The sequence below is a fragment of the Carassius carassius genome, chromosome 31 (assembly GCF_963082965.1).
Source record: "Carassius carassius chromosome 31, fCarCar2.1, whole genome shotgun sequence".
Lineage (NCBI taxonomy): Eukaryota > Metazoa > Chordata > Actinopteri > Cypriniformes > Cyprinidae > Carassius > Carassius carassius.
In genome coordinates, this window is record NC_081785.1 from 5409423 (window position 1) to 5429661 (window position 20239).

A 20239-nucleotide genomic window follows, 5' to 3' on the forward strand; every position below is an offset into this window, starting at 1 on the left:
CTTTTGATGTTTTATTTAAAAGATTCACAAAAATGTATCCTTTCATTGGATAATAAGAATTTAAAAAAGGGGTGGGGGGGGGTACCATTATGAAATATAGGTTTTTCTCAAATACTCAACACAATTATTGGCCCCCCTAGAAATTCTTATGAGTAAAATATCTCTGAAGTATATTCCCATTCATATTCACAATTTTGAGCACTCCAGCATGATTATAAACATGAAATTATCCAGCCATGGCTACCTGTTTCACAGAAATATAAAGAGGAGGGAAAACAAAGCCCAAATTCCCTTAATCATCCATCACAATGAGAAAAACCAAAGACTATATTTCTGATGTGCAGCAAAAGATAATTGAGCTTCACAAATTAGTGAAGTGGCTTTAAGAAAAGAGCTAGAGCAGTGAAAATTCCCATTTCCACCATTAAGGCAATAATTAAGAATTTCCAATCAACAGAAAATGTTACGAATCTGCCTGGAAGAGGACATGTGTCTATATCATCCTAATGGATGGTGAGAAGGAGAGTTGATTGGCTGAAGACTCTCCAAGGATCACAGCTGGAGAATTGCAGAAAATAGTTGAATCTAGGGTTCAGAAAACCTTAAAAGAAATGTTCAAACAGAACCTACATCACCACATGTTGTTTGGGAGGGTTACAAGAAAAATTCTCCTAGCTCATCCAAAAACAAACTAAAGCATATTCAGTTATCAGACACAACTGGAACTTCAAATGGGACTGGCTTCTATTGCCAGATGTAACTAAAAAGCTTTTTAGCTGCAAACACTCAAGATGGGTTTGGTGAACACAGAGATAAAAAGTACCCCATGTGTACAATGAAATATACTGCCGTTTTTTTTTATGTTGTGGGCCTATATTTCTGCCGGAGGTCCTGGACATCTTGTTTAGATACATGACATCATGGATTGTATCAAATACCAACAGATAAAAAATCAGTAGGTGTATGACTCTGTAAAAAATCTTATAATGGGCCATGTTTGAATCTTCCAACCGTACAATAACCCTACCACAAACCTCAAAAACAACTCATAAATGGGTCACTGAGCTCAAAACCAAGCTTTTGCTATGGCCATTCCAGTTCTCTGACCCGAACCCTATAGAAAATGAGAGGAGTGAACTGAAGAGGAGAAGCACCAACATGGAGCTGGGAATCTAAAGAGTCTGGAGTTATTCTGGATGAAGGAATGGTCTCTGATCTCTTGTGAGGTGTCCTTGAACTTCATCAGGCATTATAGGAGAAAATTTAGACCTGTTGAACTGGCAAATGGAGGTTTCAAAAAGTATCGAATAAAAGGGTGCCATTAATTGTGGCCAATGTGTATTAGAGAACAACATTTATTTCATAATGATATTTCCCCCCATTTTAAATTCTTATTATCCAATGAAAGGATACATTTCTGTTATTTTTTTAAATAAAAGATCAAAAAGATTAACAATGCAGATCAAATTTCACATTCTTCTTTGATCATATTTACCAAGGGGGCCAAAATTTTTGGCCACGACTGTAAACGGCATGTGAGATTCAACTATCCATACAAGATCAAGAGATCACCTGCAGTGCAGCATATCGGATCTGTATTTCATCCGTGATGGATGTGGGCTAACATTCAGGACAAGATACAATCTAAAGTGTCAAGAATCGGGCCAAGCTCATTTATCCACTGGCTGATTTATAGGATTTCATCCACTAGATGGAAAGTTTTCTCAAGGACATACATGCAGTTTTATATTTGAGTTGTGGGGATGTTTTATGGAGGCTGAATCATTAAAATATCAATATTTCCCTCTGATAAATTCATTCAGTGGCTGCAGATACACACTGAGCACAAGTTTTTTTTATTTTACAATTTTCAGAAGTAGAAAAACATCCCACACACTACTGAAGTTTTTTATATTTTCATGTGCATTGTCCCATTCGAATGACTTTCTTCAGTTCCTCAAAACCTAATGTTTTTGTCAATATATAGTGTGTGAGACACTTAATATTTTTCTGTAAAATGTAATTATTAATAATAATATTACTTACTCACACAACCTGTTCTGACTTTTTGCAGCAACCGATCACAAGATCACAGAAGCTAACCAGAAACTAACCAATTACTGTGATTGATTATCTGCATTTTCCTGCATGCATTTATATTTATTGTGAAATGATTATGGCATGTTACTCATCTGCTCTGCATCCTTCCTCTTTGATCACATTAGTCCAAAGTATCATTATTTAATAACGTCAACATGCAAACTGAGTTAGTAAATATCAATTTAATATTGACTACACATTTCCTAAGGAGTTGTGGATTAAAGATGAAGGGTTTTATTGTGGAAAACGCACCTGGCTGTCCATCTGACATGTTTTTACTTGTGGCTACATAAAAACCATGCAAGAATCCTCTCCGTGTATCATTAAACCCGGCAGATTCAGAAAAGGTTTTGTTGCTTAAAAAAAAAAATTAAGAAAGTCATACAGGTTTGGTCATAAGAATGAGTAAATAATAATAATAATAATAATTATATATATATATATATATATATATATATATACACACACATTTTTTTTCCAGATGAACTGTGCCCTTGAATCATATTCCTGTCTGTTCTCATGATTTAGAATATCCTAATTTTGTTGTGACTCACCAAGGAACATGAATTTCACTCTCGACATCTTATTAATGCAAAGTACTATCCTTGACCTTATGTAATAACACCCTGTTGGTTCATTTGAGCTCTTTGTCCAGAAAAGAAGGCAAATACTGTCTGTCTTCATACTTTAGCAGTTGCATCTGTATATACTGTAATAATTAATTGTATTCTTAAATGAAATCCTTCTTGGTCTTTTAGTACTAAACTACTATTCGGATGAAGTTTAAATAAAGTCTGTCTGGTTTGCTTGTAGCAGCATGTACATTTCATTACATTTTGCAACCTACTTGCTTGACTTGCGCCAAAATAAAGAAATGAACTGAAAGAAAAAACAACTTCTGCTTCTGACTTTCCCCACAAACAAGCCAAATATCTGACAACTCACAATTGGGTATTTATTTCATCATTTTTTATTTTTTTTTGGCTTTTGGCTTAAATAAGCCACACAACATGACCTTTAACCCATGAGAACAGAGGAAACTGCATGCTGTTGTGGAATGTCCAGCTTAAAAAAAGGCTGTTTATTTGGTTGAAAACGTGACAGCAGTCACACACATTATGTTAAAACAAATTCTCTGCTCGAGGTAGAAGTGCTGAGGGTTAATTACAAAATGTTATATGTCAAATTCATTATAAAAGCTTAGAAGGCTGTTTTGTCAATAAAATGACTGTGTCTGTCTTTCAGCCTTCAAAGCACTCATCCTTTATTTCTTCAAATCCTAGAGGCTTCTGGAAAAAAACTGCACTCCAGATGAAGTGGCTTGGAAATAGCAATTCATTCATCGGGCCAGCATCATGTCTGATTACTAAATCATGAAAACAAACAGCATTCTAATGCTTAGTCAACAAAATGTCTATTTTTTATTTAGACTGTACAGCTGCAGTAAATAACAAGTTTAAGTAAAAGAAACTCATACAGGTTTGGAACAAGTGGAGGGTGTGTTGCCTAAATGATGACAGAATTAAAATTTTTGTCTGAACTATACCTTTAATACTCACACAACACATTATCTGACAGCCAGCTTTCTCTCTCTCTGTGTATGTGTGTGTGTGTGTGTGTGAGAGAGAGAGAGAGAGAGAGAGAGAGTGAGCTCAGAAACCTTAGTTTTTTACTGCCGGTACATCTGTGTTTGATTGGATTTGACACTTGGGGCCAGTTGTTCAAAAAGTTGAATCTGGATCAGAATGATCTGGATTTGGAAATCCCATGTTTTGCTATCCAGGATCAGGTAACCCATCTTACATTTGTGCTGGGTTTTTTTAAAGCAAAATTGGATTGGATCACCTTGATCCAAATACACACTTTTTCAGATTTCCAGATCTGGATACTAATGCTCTACAGAGCCCCTAAAGCACCATGCATGATGGGGAAAAAATGCCAATGTTTTGCATTCTAGTTTTGCATTGCATTTACACAAATTACTACTTCTGACTGGTCCATCTCTGATGGTTGTGCCAATGTAGTTTACAATCAGTGATTTAAAAAAACACTTTGAATTAGATATAACATTTTTGTTTGATATTGACAGCTGTTTGGGGATCTGGGGATTTATTACATGTTAAAAAAAATTAATTTTTTGGACCAGTTTAAAAGTTATTGCTCTTTTTTGCTTTTGAAGTCCACCCTTCTGCTAGGATAAGAATAATATTTTTTTTTGGATCAAAAGTTTTGAAAACCACAAACTGAGATCACTGGATTTTGTGATCTTACTGTATCTGAATTCAGAATCTTTTTTTTTTTTTTTTTTTTTTGAACAACCCATTTTCAAGATTTGATGATTTTATCTGATGGCCAAAATCTGATCACATTACTTTTGACCCCAATGCTTATATTACATCTTGCAAAAAGGGCAGAATAAGACCAGTTTAATAAAAACTGATATACTAACCAGCCATTCTAAACTCCACCTGTTGAAATCAGTCTGCAGCAACAACTTACTAGACTGGGAGACTGCAACCTTTTCGGGGTAAATAAATAAAACATAAAAATCCTAACCATCAGGCAGCCTGACCTCATATAAAAGCTTTGGATTGATTTTCGGAATCAAAATTACATTCAGAGCTTGTGAATATCTAGTACTATCTGCAAAGTTGGTTAGTATGGATTTCATCTATGTTTCCAAGAATTTGGCTGAATATCAATGGGACAATAAGAGCCTCTAGTCAAAATCAATAAAACAATATGATTGGTCCCTAGTGCATTTCCTCAGTAACTGGACTGCCAGCTAACACCTGAAGTCATTTCTTACCAGACGCTGTGAGACAATATCTATAATGGCCATCATTATGGCATGATGAGTAGCCAATAAATTCAACTTTTAAGATTTGACTTTATAACTGGACTGCCAGAAACAGCCAAAATGACTGCTTTCATGAATACACACACTACCGTTTGGGGTTATTTTTTAATTAAATCAAAGTCAAAGAATCCTGAAAAATAATTTGTCACTGTTTTCACAAAAACATTAAGCAGCACCACAGTTTTCAACATTGATAATAAGATTTTTTTTCTAGAGCCTTTTCCTGAAAAGCAAATCAGCATATTAGAATGATTTCTGAAGGATTATGTGACACTGAAGACCTTAGTAATGATGCTGAAAATTCAGATTTGCCTCACAGAAATAAATTACATTTTTAAATTATATTGAAATAGAAAACAGTTACTTTGAATTGTAATAATAAAATCCAAATGCAGTGTATGTATGTAACATAATGTATATTCAGACCCACAATCCTGTGTGTTAAGGACCCCTGGGAACCCTGGCTCATTGTAGAAGTCAGAAAGCTCATGAGAGGACATAGCACAGATACTGTAAACAGAGGTCTTTATGACTTTATGCTTATGGAGTCAAGCAGTCAAGACTGCTTTATTGTCAATTCTTCCACATGTACAGGACATACATACAGATAATTGAAATTGTACTACTCTCAGACCCTTGGTGCATACAGATAACACTAACAGTATAACATTAAATACAGATAAAATATAAAGCACAACTACACAAATATACAAGTAGGTAATGTAAAAAGAAATATAAGTAAAGTAGCACAAGGCACATGGCAGATAGAGTGCAAACCAGTGAAGCTGTCTGTGACGAGTGGGGCGGGGCCGAGGGATGTGGGAACGAGCGAGGCCGGTGGAGTAATTGGGAAATGAGCGACACCTGCGACCCACCACCCGTCTCGAGTCCCACAGAGGAGATGGAAGGATATAAAACTGGAGCGACGACAGTGACGGACGAGAGAGGACCAGGCCTGGGCTTTATTTTATGTTTTGGTTTTTATTTGTGCGCATCAGTCGTCCATGAGGGGCTGATGCGCTGTTTAGTGTTTATTTTGTTATTAAAGTCTTTGTTTGATTGTCCGCCGGTTCTCGCCTCCTTCTTCCGGATGAATATGGAGTTTTTATTATTACACTGTCCTTCAGTCTGCTGGTCCTGGCCTGGAGACTCTGCAGTCTCCAACCTGATGACTGAAGAAGCTGTGTGACGGGTGTGTTGGATCACCTGCGATGCAGAGGGCTCTACGGGTGAGACGGGTTCTGTAAATGTCCTAGAGGGAGTGGAGGGAGACACCAACGATCTTCTCAGCTACTCTCACTATGCGTTGAAGCGTCTTCCAGCAGGGCGTGTTGCAGGCACCATACCACACAGTGATGCAACTAGTCAGGATGCTCTCGATGGTGCTACTGTAGAAGGTGCACATGATGGGGGCCGGGGCTCTGGCTCTTTTCAGTTTGCAGAGGAAGTAGAGATGCTGCTGTGCTTTCTTGGCCAGTGCTGCTGTGTTTTCAGTCCAGGAGAGGTCCTCTGTGATGAGCACACCCAGGAACTTGGTGCAGCTCACCCTCTCCACAGTCGCACCATTGATGGTCAGAGGAGCATGCTGAGTGTGCACTCCCCTGAAGTTAACCAAAATATCCTTTGTCTTCTCAGCACGATATAGTAAAAAAAAAAAAAACCTTAGCTGCTGTTCTTCCATGACTGAAACATAAGACAATGTACAAATGTACACATGTCATGCATATGTGAAGCTCTGTACTTGTATAAAAACATTGCCAAACAAACACTGCAAAGAAACAGGCTGTTTGGATAAATAAATACATTTGTGTAGACCTTTTTCAGGTTTTAAATATCACATTCACTGCATATAAAGTTACAGCACTAAAATACAACTAGTTTAATTTGGAAAAGTCCATTGGATTTGTGAAAAATAAGTTGGAACATGTTTAATACCGACGTGCTGATATACACACATTTCTGCAAATAGCATTGAAGATGTTAACGTAACACATAATGTGAAATCTAACAGATGACAAGCAGTCATGTGAACTGCTTACATAACCTTCTGTGCCATGAGAGGACTTGACTTTATAGTTCGGAGTGCTGGTGAGGGATTTGGTGATGGATGTGGAGTTTGCCTTTGGTTTGGGGTCACATGATTCTGCTCTCTGTGGTCTTCCCTGTCCCTAGTCTTCATTTTAAGACCTTTCTGAATAGTCCAGAAATTCAAAGAATGGCACAGGAGGGCCCCATTTCCCATCTGGGATAAAGGCTAAAAGAACAACAGTGAAGAAAGTAAAAAAAATATATATATATTGTTGTTTGTGACGTCTGTCCAACTCGTTGTTTCATGATAAAGAACAGCTAGCCTAACTTTAGTAAACACTAATTAATTTGTGTACATGCTACTTCTGACAAAAGAACAGCACTTGGGGAGTAAATGATGCTTGATACCTGGAAATCTGACGTAGAGGAGTTTGACTAATGGACAGTGACAAGTGATTCCAGATGTCTTGGTGTGGAATCTGTAAACTGATCTACAATAATTCCTGTGAAAACACAATGAATTGTGCATACAGCTGCATGTTATAATAAAACAACTGAATGCAATCATTAATACAAATAGGGCTAGTCATTTGATTATAAGCATTGGTAAAATAAACTGAGTTCATCATGCACAGCCCAAAGAGAGACATTAAATGTACCAAAAATGTACACTAAAATGTACACTAAACTCCCTATTATTCCAAGTTTGGAGTCAGTATACTGTTTCTTGACCACTCTTTCAGCATATTAATATGATTTATAAAGGATCACACTAAAATTTAGCTTTGTAATCACAAAAATAAATTACATTTTTAAATATTTTCAGATAGATAACAGTTATTTGAAATCGTAATATTTCACAAGATCACTGCTTCTACTGTATTTTTCAAATAAGCCTTGATGAATATAAAATGCTTCTTTTAAAAACATTGAAAAAATCTTAACCACCCTTAACTTTTGAATGGTAGTGTGAACATCAACAGAAAAGGGTTGCTTAAATAATAGTAAGTCATGCATTCTCAAAAAAAAAAAAAAAATCAATATAGTTTTATAGTGTCTGGAAATCAATACTAAATCACAACAATTTGACACACCGCAAAAGTGGTGGAAGAAATACTGGCTCTATAGTCTCCACTGAAATAAGTATAGATCTCAGAGTTTCCTTCCATCCAAAGGAAATAATTGCAGACTATTTCATGGATATAGATGCAGTTCTTTCCCCAGCACACTGATAAAAACCTGTGCACCCCCAACTGGAAGAGTCCAGCAGTTTTTCTTTGAGTTGTTAACGTTGCAAATTAACTTTCTTTTCTTCTTCAAAGTGAATTTTGGATCAGAGAATCTGACAGATTGATAGATGGATAGATAGATGTGTTTTTGAAAGTATCCTACTGTATGCTCACTGAGGCTACATTTATTTGATCCAAAATGGAGTAAAAATAACAGTAATATTGTGAAACTTATTATCAATTAAAATATTTGTTTTAGATTTATTTATTGATGATTTTCTTAAATCAGTTTTTAGCATCATTACTCCAGTCTTCAGTGTCACATTATCCTTCAGACCTTTAATGGTACTTAATATATTGAACTTTGTATTTGATCCAAAAAAATCAGCTTGTATCTCACTAGGAATGTGGATCCACAAATATGCTATTAACTGTAGAACACTGGATGAAAGAGACCACTAGCACTCCTCTTCTCATAAATCACTGATGCAGAAAGTCTTCTGCTACCATTAATGTCTGTGGTGTGGTGGGATTAATCAGCAGGCTGAAATGTTTTGCAGCTCTGACGAAATGCATAGTAACCAACCAAACAATGCTGGTTGCTTAAATTACAGGAAAAGCGGACATCTGGGTCCTTGGAATTATTTAGGAAATGAGAATGATATTGGTTTTGAACATATTTTAGTGGTCTTTGCTAAGACAAGCATCACTATTAATATTCCTCATATTACAGTACTTTTTCCAAAGATGTGTTCAGCTGGTGGACAATAAAACGTGTCAAAGAGAATTTGGACCCAAGCCATATCTAGAGTCCTGAACAACAGAGAGACTCTTTAAAATTGGACCAGTAAACAACCACTAAGCCATCACCATTGTAAAAGCTCCGCTCCGTAATATACACACACAACCATTCAAAAGTTAAGAAGTTCAAAATATTAAGCAGCACAACAGTTTTCAACATTAAAGGGTTAGTTTACCCAAAAAGGAAAATTATGTAATTTCTGAAAGATTGACCCGTTCTCGAGTCAATAACCTTTCTGTTGGATGTGTCCAATTCAAGAACCGAGGAGCTGATGATACTGCGCATGTGTGATTCAGCGTGAACGGAAACCGACACACAGAGCGTCTGAACCGAACTGATTGTTTTGGTGATTAATTCTGAACTGATTCTGTGCTAATGTTATGAGCCCAGGTAAACTGAAGGCTTGAATCAAGGACAATCATCGCCAATGACGGCATTACGTTGAGCGCAAAAGAACCGGTGAATTTTTTTTTTCAACCGGTTTATTGAATCGAACTGTCCGAAAGAACCGGTTCTTGGAAAAGAACCGGTTCTTGGAAAATAACCGAACTTCCCATCACTACTGGTGATCCGAAAACTAATGCAACCGGTTCTTGACTAGTGAACGAGTCATTCTATTGTTCGTTATCTGGCTCGGCTCGGTGTTCATCTTCAGTTCTCTCTTCACTTCAGTTCAGTCAGTGTACTGTTTGAGTAAATGAATTACTCCGGGATATTGGTTTGTTTTAACTCAGAGGGAGTGTCAGCCACATTAAAAAAGTTAACAGCTTAAGTCATTTGTGGATTAATGCGTATAGGAGACGTGAACCGTTTCAAACGATTCAGTTCGATTTGGTGAACTGGTTCAAGAAGATCCGGTTACATCGAGTGATTTGTTCGCGAACCGGATATCACTAAACTGCAGTGAACATGCTCACAACAGACCTGGAAGAGAAGACAATACTGAATAAAGTCGTCTGTTGTTATTTTTGGCCCAAAATGTATTTTCGATGTTTCACATGGACTACTTTGATGATGTTTTTCTTACCTTTCTGAACATGGACAGTAGACCGTACACACATTTTCAATGGAGGGACAGAGAGCTCTCGGACTAAATCTAAAATATCTTAAACTATGTTCCGAAGATGAATGGAGGTCTCACGGGTTTGGAATGACATGAGGGTGAGTTATTAATGACATAATTTTCCTTTTTGGGTGAACTAACCCTTTAATAATACTTGATGTTTCTCAAGCACCAAACCAGTTTATGAGCTGATGATTTCTGCTCAATCAACTGGGTAAGTAAGGTGATAACTATTAGTTATTTTTTTTGCCCTATTCACCTGCAGTGTCTCGCCTTAAGAGTTTATTGAGGCAATTCATAGTTAGTTGTTAGGAAATAGTGAGAATTGGACCTTAAAATAAAGTGTGACCAGAAGGGTCGCTCATCGCTCTCATGAGCACAATGGAGGAAAAGTCCTGATGCATTTAAACTAGCACAGATTTGACCCTGGACCACAAAACCAGTCTTATGCAGCAGGTATATTTGTAGCAAAGGCCAATAAATACATTGTATGGGTCAAAATTATAGATTTTTCTTTAATGCCAAAAATCATAAAATGAAAATCATGTTCCATGAAGATATTTCATACAGTTATTACCATAAATGTATCAAAACTAAATTTTGATAAATAATATGCTTTGGTAAGAACTTAAGTTGGACAAATTTAAAGGCGATTTTGTCAATATTTAGATTTTTTTACACCCTTGGATTGCAGATTTCAAATATTTCACTCACGGCCAAATTTTGCCATATCCTAACAAACCACACATCAACTTAAAGCTTATTTATTCAGCTTTCAGATTATTTATAAATCTCAATTTTTAAAAAAATGACCCTTATGACTGGTTTTGTGGTGTGGTGATAACACAGAGGGACATTGCCGCTCTTTATGCAAAGTTTCCGTGTGAAACGTGAAATTAAAAGCAGAATCTTTCTTGTGTTTAGAGACTGAATACATCCTCTGATCACACAGAAAAGAGAAGGACAAACCCATGAATGTGTAATGGGAAAGATTACACTTAACTGCCCCATTACACATACAGGTCTAAAAAATAGCTAAAACACTAACATTATAGTCAGACATGAGACAATACACACACTGCCTAATAAAATCCATGAGGCCATACAGCAGAAAGGAAACAACTATTGTGTTTTCCTAGTACCAAGAGTCGCAAAAAAGGCACATATACTACAGCTCTTTTAACAGCAAAACAAAGGACATTTCATTATAATTACACTAACGCTTCATGGATAAAATTCAGATGATGTGTATACAATTGTATTTGTTCTGCATCTCACTGGCATATGAAATTTAATAAATATCTTGCGATGGATAAAGTGCTTCATCCATCTTCATAAAACACATTTTAACCGATTTTTCGGAAGCTCAAAAAGCCGCCCAAAAAGGCCCCAGGCCCCAGAAGTCCAGCAGAAGGTTTCAGGGAAATAACTTGTAACAATCAGACACAATTAAGGGATACAATTTCCTCTGAGCTTCACAGGAAGCAGATGGAGATGCTGAGAAGTGGGTATAAATTTGTTTTGTGTGTGTTTTTTTAACCACAGGCAACAATAGTGATTGTATTAGGGAAAAAGTGTTGATGAGGTTCTGAATGGATATTTTGTGATTGTGATTAAATGCTGGTGAGTGTCGAAGTACTTTGTGCCAGCTTTGTCAGGGCAGGGGCATGGGATGACTGATTCCTGGAACTGTAGGCAATAACAAGGACATATCTGATGTCTTCAAATTAGGGCTGGACAATAATTCATATATCAGATATCAATATATGTAGCAATATAATTTTTTTCAATTACAGTGATATGATTTTTAAACCTTTCTGACATTTCAATATACAGTACACCAAAAGTTTGGAAACATTACTATTTTTAATGTTTTTGAAAGAAGTTTCTTCTGTTCATCAAGCCTGCATTTATTTGATCAAAAATACAGAAAAAAACAGTAATATTGTGAAATATTATTACAACTTAAAATAATAGTTTTCTATTTGAATATACTTAAAAAAAAAATTTATTCCTGTGATGCAAAGCTGAATTTTCAGCATCATTACTCCAGCCTTCAGTGTCACATGTAACATCAGTCTATCACATGATCAATTAGAAATCATTCTAATATTCTGATTTATTATGAGTGTTGGAAACAGTTCTGCTGTCTAATATATTTGATGAATAAAAGGTTAAAAAGAACTGAATTTATTCAAAAGAAAAAAAATTCTAATAATATATATTCTAATAATATATTTTCTTAACTATCACTTTTTATCAATTTAACACATCCTTGCTGAATAAAAGTATTGATTTTATTAAAAAGAAGAAAGAAAAAAAATTACTGACCCCAAATTACTGACCAGTAGTGTATATTGTTATTACAAAATATTTATATTTTAAAAACATAGCTTTTTTTTCTTTTTTGCTTTTTATCCATCAAAGTATCCTAAAAAAAAAGTATCACATGTTCTGAAAAAATATTAAGCAGCAGAACTGTTTCCAACTTTGCTAATGAATCATTATATTAGAATAATTTCTAAAGGATCATGTGATAATGATCCTAAAAATTTGCATCACAGAAATAAATGATAATTTAAAGTATAATAAATGTAAAAACAATTATTTTAAATTGTAATAATATATCACAATATTACATTTTTTTTCTGTATTTTTTATCAAATAAATGCAGGCTTGATGAGCAGAAGAAACTTCTTTCAAAAACATTAAAAATAGTAATGTTTCCAAACATCCAAACATTGGTCTGTACTGTACAGTACCCATACATTGAGGTCAAAACTGCACTCTGAACTGAACTCAACAAGCCGAACATTTTGCGCTGTATTTCAAGTATGTAGCGTAAGCATGCAAATGAGGTTATCTGTCCAGAAATGTTAAGTATATTTACTGTCTTGGCACAAAAACTTGATTGCTTTTTACTTCATTCACTTCAGTGCACCTGGGTATAGGGCTGAAATCTGAAACCAAATTGTTGTAAATGCTATAATTAAAAGCTGCCGGGACTGTTCTTAGCCATTAGGGGGCGCTCTGGAGGGAACCGTGACATCGCCAAAACAGGAAGTGGAGGTACAAAGCCAAGATACTTCTCCAGGATAGTCCTCCCAACAGGTGACCGACCTCTAAAACAATGAAACCCCGTAGATGACAATTACCAAAGGGTTTGCTTAAAGTCGATGCATGTTGATTAACGTGTCTAACAGAGATGGATCCACCATGGCAGGAAGGAATCCAGCTGTCCAGAGCTCAGCGGTTTCTTTTAAAGCCTTCGTCCTCTCCGTACTGTCCTCCTTTCCGATAAAAAGCAGTAGCCAAGGTTTCCCAAGCTCCAAATACCAGGGAAGATTCTCCACGGTCAATTCAGGCTTTAATGCAAAACACAACATATTTTCATCTTATTAGTAAGTTAGTTTTTGGCAAAGGAATATAAAAAATGACTTTTATTGCAATAAGATGGCATTTTGAGACAGAGCGTATTTTCCCACTAACTGTGTAGGGATGAATTATTTCACTTTCCTATTTTATATGTTGTCGTTCGATTTAAATGTATTGCCATATCAGCTTCACAAGCTATTAGATGGCAGATATAGATTCAACATTAAACAATATAATAAAAATATAATATAAATATTTTATAAAATGTTTAAACAATTTTAAAATGGGTCTATAAAAGATGATTTGAATTGTTAAAAAAAAGTCCTTCAGATCATATTTTATATAAGTAAAACTTAACTATTTTTTTAATATTATGTATACACTATATATTTATTAGTATGTATTTTGAATTAGCTTTTATTTTTGTATTTTCAGTTTTCATTTGAATTTTAGTTTTAGGCATTTAGTTATCAGCTTTTTTTTTTTTTTTAACATTTTAATGTACCTTTTTTATAATAACGTTTATATCAGTTTTAGATAACTTTAGACATTCAGCTGAATTGTATTTTATTTTAGTTGCCAAGACAACATATCTAACACATATTTATTATATTTATATATGTATTTTTTTATTACAATTAATAAAACAATTGTAATAGTTTGTTTTAATGTACAATAGCAACACAGTTAACTACGTCAATGTGGAAAGCCACTCAATTCATGTTACTTAAACTCCAGTAAAACACATATGATTCCAATATAAAGTACCATTGAGTAACTCTGAAGCATTGTGTTTGGACACTGTGGTAAATTTGCAAATATGTTCCCATAACAACTTACAAAACGATCCAGCTCCACTCATTGTATAAGTGAGACAAGGTCCATTGCTGAGGATGATGGGAGAGAATAGATCTCATAAGGAACTCCAGGGCCACGGGACACCAGAAAAGCAGGCAGGTTTACTGTCAGCCCCTCCACCCTGATCAAACACAGAGCAGTCAGCTGGAACGCTTTCTGACATTACACCTTAAGTCAATGCTGAAGTATGCTGTGCCCATAAAATACATTTTGATTGCCATAATATAACAAATAATGCAAGTACATGAGCAGTGTGACATTTTAAGAGGTCATATATCATATTTTTATAATATGACCATTTTCTGCATCCTTCTGACCATTCAAATTAAGCTGGCTCCTATGGTTTTAAAGGGATAATTCACCCAAAAATATAAATATTTACTCATCCACTTGTCATTCCAAACCTGTATGACATATTTTTTTTTAAATATCTTCTTCCGTGTTCCAAAGACGGTGGAAAATCATGAACGTATGGGATGACAAAAGGGTAAGTAAGGGAGTAAATTATGATAGAATTTACATGAACCACCCTTTAATATTTTTATGTAAACACTTCCTACACTGCTTCTGATGCTGGGATATTTCAGAAGGCCAACATAAGCACATTTGACTCTTTTCATTACTTCCTCTGGTGCTCAGGCTTGGAAATCACCATCCACTTTCACTTCATGGAAAACAGAGGCTCAGACATTCTGCATAACATTTCCTGTGCATTTCGCTGAAAAAATTTCAAATATTAATTTTAGTGCCAAATGAGAATCAAAGGCTATTTTATGGCAAGATTAAAGTAGGTTTAAAGAAATGCTTTTCTTAGTACAGTTCAAATGTTTGGTCTTAAATGTTTAAAAGTCGCTTATGCACTCCAAGACTTTACAGTAAAAAAACGTTTTATAAAAATACAGTAATATTACAAAATATTACTACAATTTTAAATAATTGTTTTCTAATTTATTATAGTTAAAACAATTTATTCCTGTGGTGGAAAAGCTGAATTTTCAGCAGCCATTACTCAAGTCTTCAGTGTCACATGACCCATCAGAAATCATTCTAATGTGATGATTTGCTGCTCAAGAAACATTCCTTATTATCAATAAAAAAAAATGTTTTAATGTTTTTGTGGAAATCATGATGCATTTTTTGTTAATCATTTGATGAATGGAAACTTAAAAAGTTTAATAAAAAAAAAAAAAATCACTATGTGAAAGTTTTTCCTGTAATTTATTTTTATTAATTGTATGCATCCTTGCTAAATAAAATAATCCAAACCTTTGAATGTTAGTGAATATAACATTTATTTTCTATTTGATGGAAATTCAGAAAAAATTCCAGGTAAAACTAAAAAAAAAAAAAAAAAAACATCTAATAAAAATTACATTTCTAAAAAGATAAGTATATACTGTATATATCGATCACATTGCAGTGATTCCTGGGAAAAGTTGGCATACCCGTGTCATGTATTGAACTGAAAAGTCCCAGAACTCTGACAGGGGTTATATGTACATGTTTACTGTACAAATCTCCCTCCAAAAACGACATCACCTCAGCAGACGAGGAAAGATGGGCAGGATTGGAGACCAGACTCCTGCAAGAACAAAAGTACCTCATTAAAAAACATTAAGTGTGAAATGTTCAGCTTATAGGTCTTCATTATTAAAGACTTTTGGCTTTCTCTAAGCAGTGCATTTGCAATCACTGCACTGTTGAGGACATCTATTAATAGATTTTTGATGGTGTTCTACAAATAAAACCCCACAGCTGCCTTTATCAGCTCACAGCCATATAAAAACATATAACAGAAGGTCAGGCAGGAGGCACAAAACTACAAATGTGCTCTTCAATCTTCAGGCCTCTAATTAAAAAAAAAAACGGCCCACTTTAAGGTTACTCCTGAGTGACAGAGACTAAATCACATCCAGAGGATCTGACCTTGTGGGAAAGAGGACATAATACTCACAGTAGTATGAACCTGTGGAGGCTCTTGGTTGCTAACATCCCCCTATAGAGCTGAGCATGGGGGGATGCTGATCGGACGGTAGATCAGAACGGTGCCGAAGGAAGCGATGTTCTGATCACTGCAAATGTCAGTCCATTCTCCACAGTTTACTGCCACCAACTGCACCCCATTCACACCTGGACATGATAAAGAAAGGGAAGACAAAGAGATATGGGATCACTTGTAAGACACTTTCCGGAACACAAAAGATATTTTGAAAAATGCCTGTGTTGTTTTTTTGTCCATTTAAAGAAAGTGAAATGAAAGTAAAAAAAAAAAAAAAAAAACATTATGAAGTCATATACGTTGACAAAAGTGAGTAAATAATGACAGGTTTTTTTTTGTTTATTTACTTATATTAAATCAAATTATTCAAATAAAGATGCGGAAATAAGGGATATTGGAATATAACATATCGACTAAAAATCACAGACGAGTCTGTTAAATAAATATTACAAAAATGGCTAAGAAAAGTGATGTTAGTCCTGAGAAAAATTATTTGTTTGCAGATTCACTTGGCTTTATCTAATGCAATGACTTAAGTGTCCAAACACTTTTTGAGGCTTGTGTAAAATCAAAACAATTTATTATGTAGATAATTATTTTTAATATTATCAGAAAATGGATTTCACCAAATGAATTAAAAAAAAAAACATAACTTGATTTACAAAATGTCTACATTATCTGCCAATTTTGTTCATCATTGAAATGCATTTACCTTCAAGTGCATCTGCCACCTCTATATATGACTGAACGAAAGCCATACAGACAGCATCCCCTAGAGGACAAAAGTGGATATATCAGGGTAGATTTGTCTTATACATGATAAAATACAGTAATATAATAAGTAAACTCACATTTTAAATAGAACAGCAGCACGGTGATATCATTCTGTGTGACTGTTGTTGTGTTTGAAGTGAATTCTATATAACAGACTCCAAATCCAGCTTAAGATCATGGTCTCTGTACACAGACACAAACACCACGTCATCAAGAATATCTGGATAAATTCAACAAGATCTTTAGAAGCAGTTCAAAAGCATTGGAACCATGCTAATAATTAGCAATGACCGCATAGGTGGGGTCCTACCAAAATCTGACCAATGTTCCTCATCTTCCTCTTTGTTGTCTAACTTGTGTTCTTGCCAAAGTTCTTCTTTAAAAAGTTTCACAACCTCTTTGGCACTAATCAGGGTCAAATGTGTCACATCCTGTTGAGAAAAGCTTTTGTTAAAAACTGTTTTTTGTTTTTTTTTACAATCACACACACACAGTCAAAGGTTAAACTGACCTTCTGTGGGAGTCTGTAGGCAGCGTTGAATTTTAGCGAGTATTTTTGTATTTAGGATTTTTCACGATTGGACTGTCCCTGAAAGATGAAGGAAAGAAAGAAAGAAAGAAAGAAAGAAAGAAAGAAAGAAAGAAACTGTTGACCGAAAATAAGATCTGTGGACGGTCATTTAGAGATGTGTATTAGATGTGTATATGGTTATATAAAAACTGACCGAATTTAATTTACAATAAAATGTCCCTACTCCTATTGTCCATAAGTCCTTTGCCCCAAAAACTTTATTTTCACGATCCATAATGTAAAAGTTCTATACTTCTGAAATTATTTTTATTTTAAGTTGATGCATGGGAAAATAAATATTACCAATAATAATCAAATGCCTCCCCTCCAAATCCAGATGGATAAAAATCAAGAAACCCAGCCAACCTTATTTAGTAACAATAATTAACTATAGGTAATATTACAGTTAACATGGCTAATAATAATTAATACTTTTCTTTTTATTAATATTGGTTAATGTTTACTTTTTACACTTTTTTTAACATTGTTAACTTACAAATTCCTAAATCAACATCAGTCACTGGTAAATGAATTTGACAATTGATTTATAAAAGATAATTAGTTATATTTATTGTAGAACGTATATAAACATATTTGAATGTATATTAATACTTTTATTCAGAATGGATGCATTAAACTGATCAAGCGTGACAGTAAAGACATTCACAAAGCTTCAAAACATTTCTAATAAATGGCGTTCTTTTTAACTATATATGCAAGAAAAAAATCTTGAAAAAATTAAGCAGTGTAATCAAATGTAAATTATTATAATATTACACAGCTTAATAATATAATTAGCCATGTTTTCAAAGTTGATAATAATAAGAAATGTTTCAGCACATTAGAATGATTTCTGAAGGATCATGTGACACTGAAGACTGGAGTTATGATGCTGAAAATTCAGCTTTGCATCACAGGAATATTTGTATATATATTTATATAGAAAATGAATTTGAACCATAATATCTCACAATAAATTATGTTTAAAAATATATTCAAATAAAAAATCTCACAATTTTACTATATTTTTAATCAAATAAAAGAGAATTAAAAAAATTAAAAACATCTGAAAAACAAAAACATGCTTTATATACTTTTAAGTATATATATCATGTTAAAGATTCTAAACAAACTAGACTGAAATAATAAGCTAAATAAAAATAATAAGACTAATAAAAAAAAAAAAAAAGAAGTTGATTAGATTTTAGTTCATGATATCCAATGCTTTAGCTAACTGCCCATTGTAAAGTCATTATTTCACACAGAATCTTGTTACATGAATATTAACGTTTTATGAATTGCAGTGTTGTTTCTGTTGCGCCATCAGTACCTGTGAATGAGCACTATGCCAACTTCCCCGCGGAGCTGCAGGGCGAGAGTTTGAGCGGTGGCCCAGTCCAGGTGCAGTATCTGAGAAAACAGATATGTTTGTATGAAAACAAAGAATGTCATACATCTCTGTTTATTTGATGTTTTGAGTACCTCAATAGGGATTGAAAGTATATCACTATTTAGTGTAATATAAACCCCCCCCCCCCTATGTTTTAGGGCCAAAGAGCCAGTGGTCTGGATAAACTGGTATTTTGTTCCATATACAGATGCTGCCTCCGTCAAAGCCTGGTGCTCTATCCCCCCAAAAAAACAAAACAAACAAAAAACCTTGAGACATATAATATTACTTCATTCCAACCAAGACAATGGACTACAGAGAATATAGAGATCGTACCTAGAAGACCTGGCACTGGTATGTGTAAAAAAAAAAAAAAAAAAAAAAAAATACAATAAAAACAACAATATTGTGAAATATTTTTAAAATTAGGATAAAAGGAAAATTTCATAATAATTTGTAACAACAACAAAAGATAACTGTTTAATATTTAATGGCGGCGTCCGAAAGCAGGCAGCTGCCTTGCTGCCTTATCAGGCAATGACTTTGCAGGCAGCGTTTTTGCACGAAGACACCTCATGAAAATGATTTCAGAGGCAACATTTTGATTTAATGATCATCAACAAAACAGAACGAGTTTTGGTGATAACTAAACCAATATTGAATTACTATAATACTGATAACTCGCTAGAAATAAAATCATAAGTGCAAAAAGCATCCTTTCTGAATTGCAACCTTCAGACACCATCTTTATTTTTTTCAACCATAATGGAATGGGATGCACAGGATTGTGGGATATCAAAGGCAGCGGAGGATACATCAGCCATGTATAATGATGTGAGGGTCAAGTTTATACATTTTACTGGTCATAAGCTTTTCTTCATTTATTCAAACTGATATTACTGCAATAGAGTCAAGCATCATGTAAAACATAACTAGACATCAGAAAGCTCCTTCTTCTGACATTCTGATGCAATGAGGTTTTGCTAACCTCCACAAAAGATATTCCATAGACCTTTAACTCACATCCATTTAGATTAGCTAATTTAAAGATGAGCACAGTAAAACTAGTACGCAAAGAATATATACACATTTAATCAAGACAACTCGCCTGGCCTGTGTTACTATGCATCAATCTTACCATAACAAACTGCACTTCTAAGGGCAACCTATAAAAAAAATAAATCCTCAAA

At 34.5% G+C, this 20239-nt stretch overlaps 1 pseudogene; it reads right to left on the bottom strand.

The window, feature by feature from the left end:
- Positions 1-13970: 13970 nt before the first annotated feature.
- Positions 13971-19111, bottom strand: LOC132111896 (thioredoxin domain-containing protein 16-like; annotated as a pseudogene).
- Positions 19112-20239: the final 1128 nt, after the last annotated feature.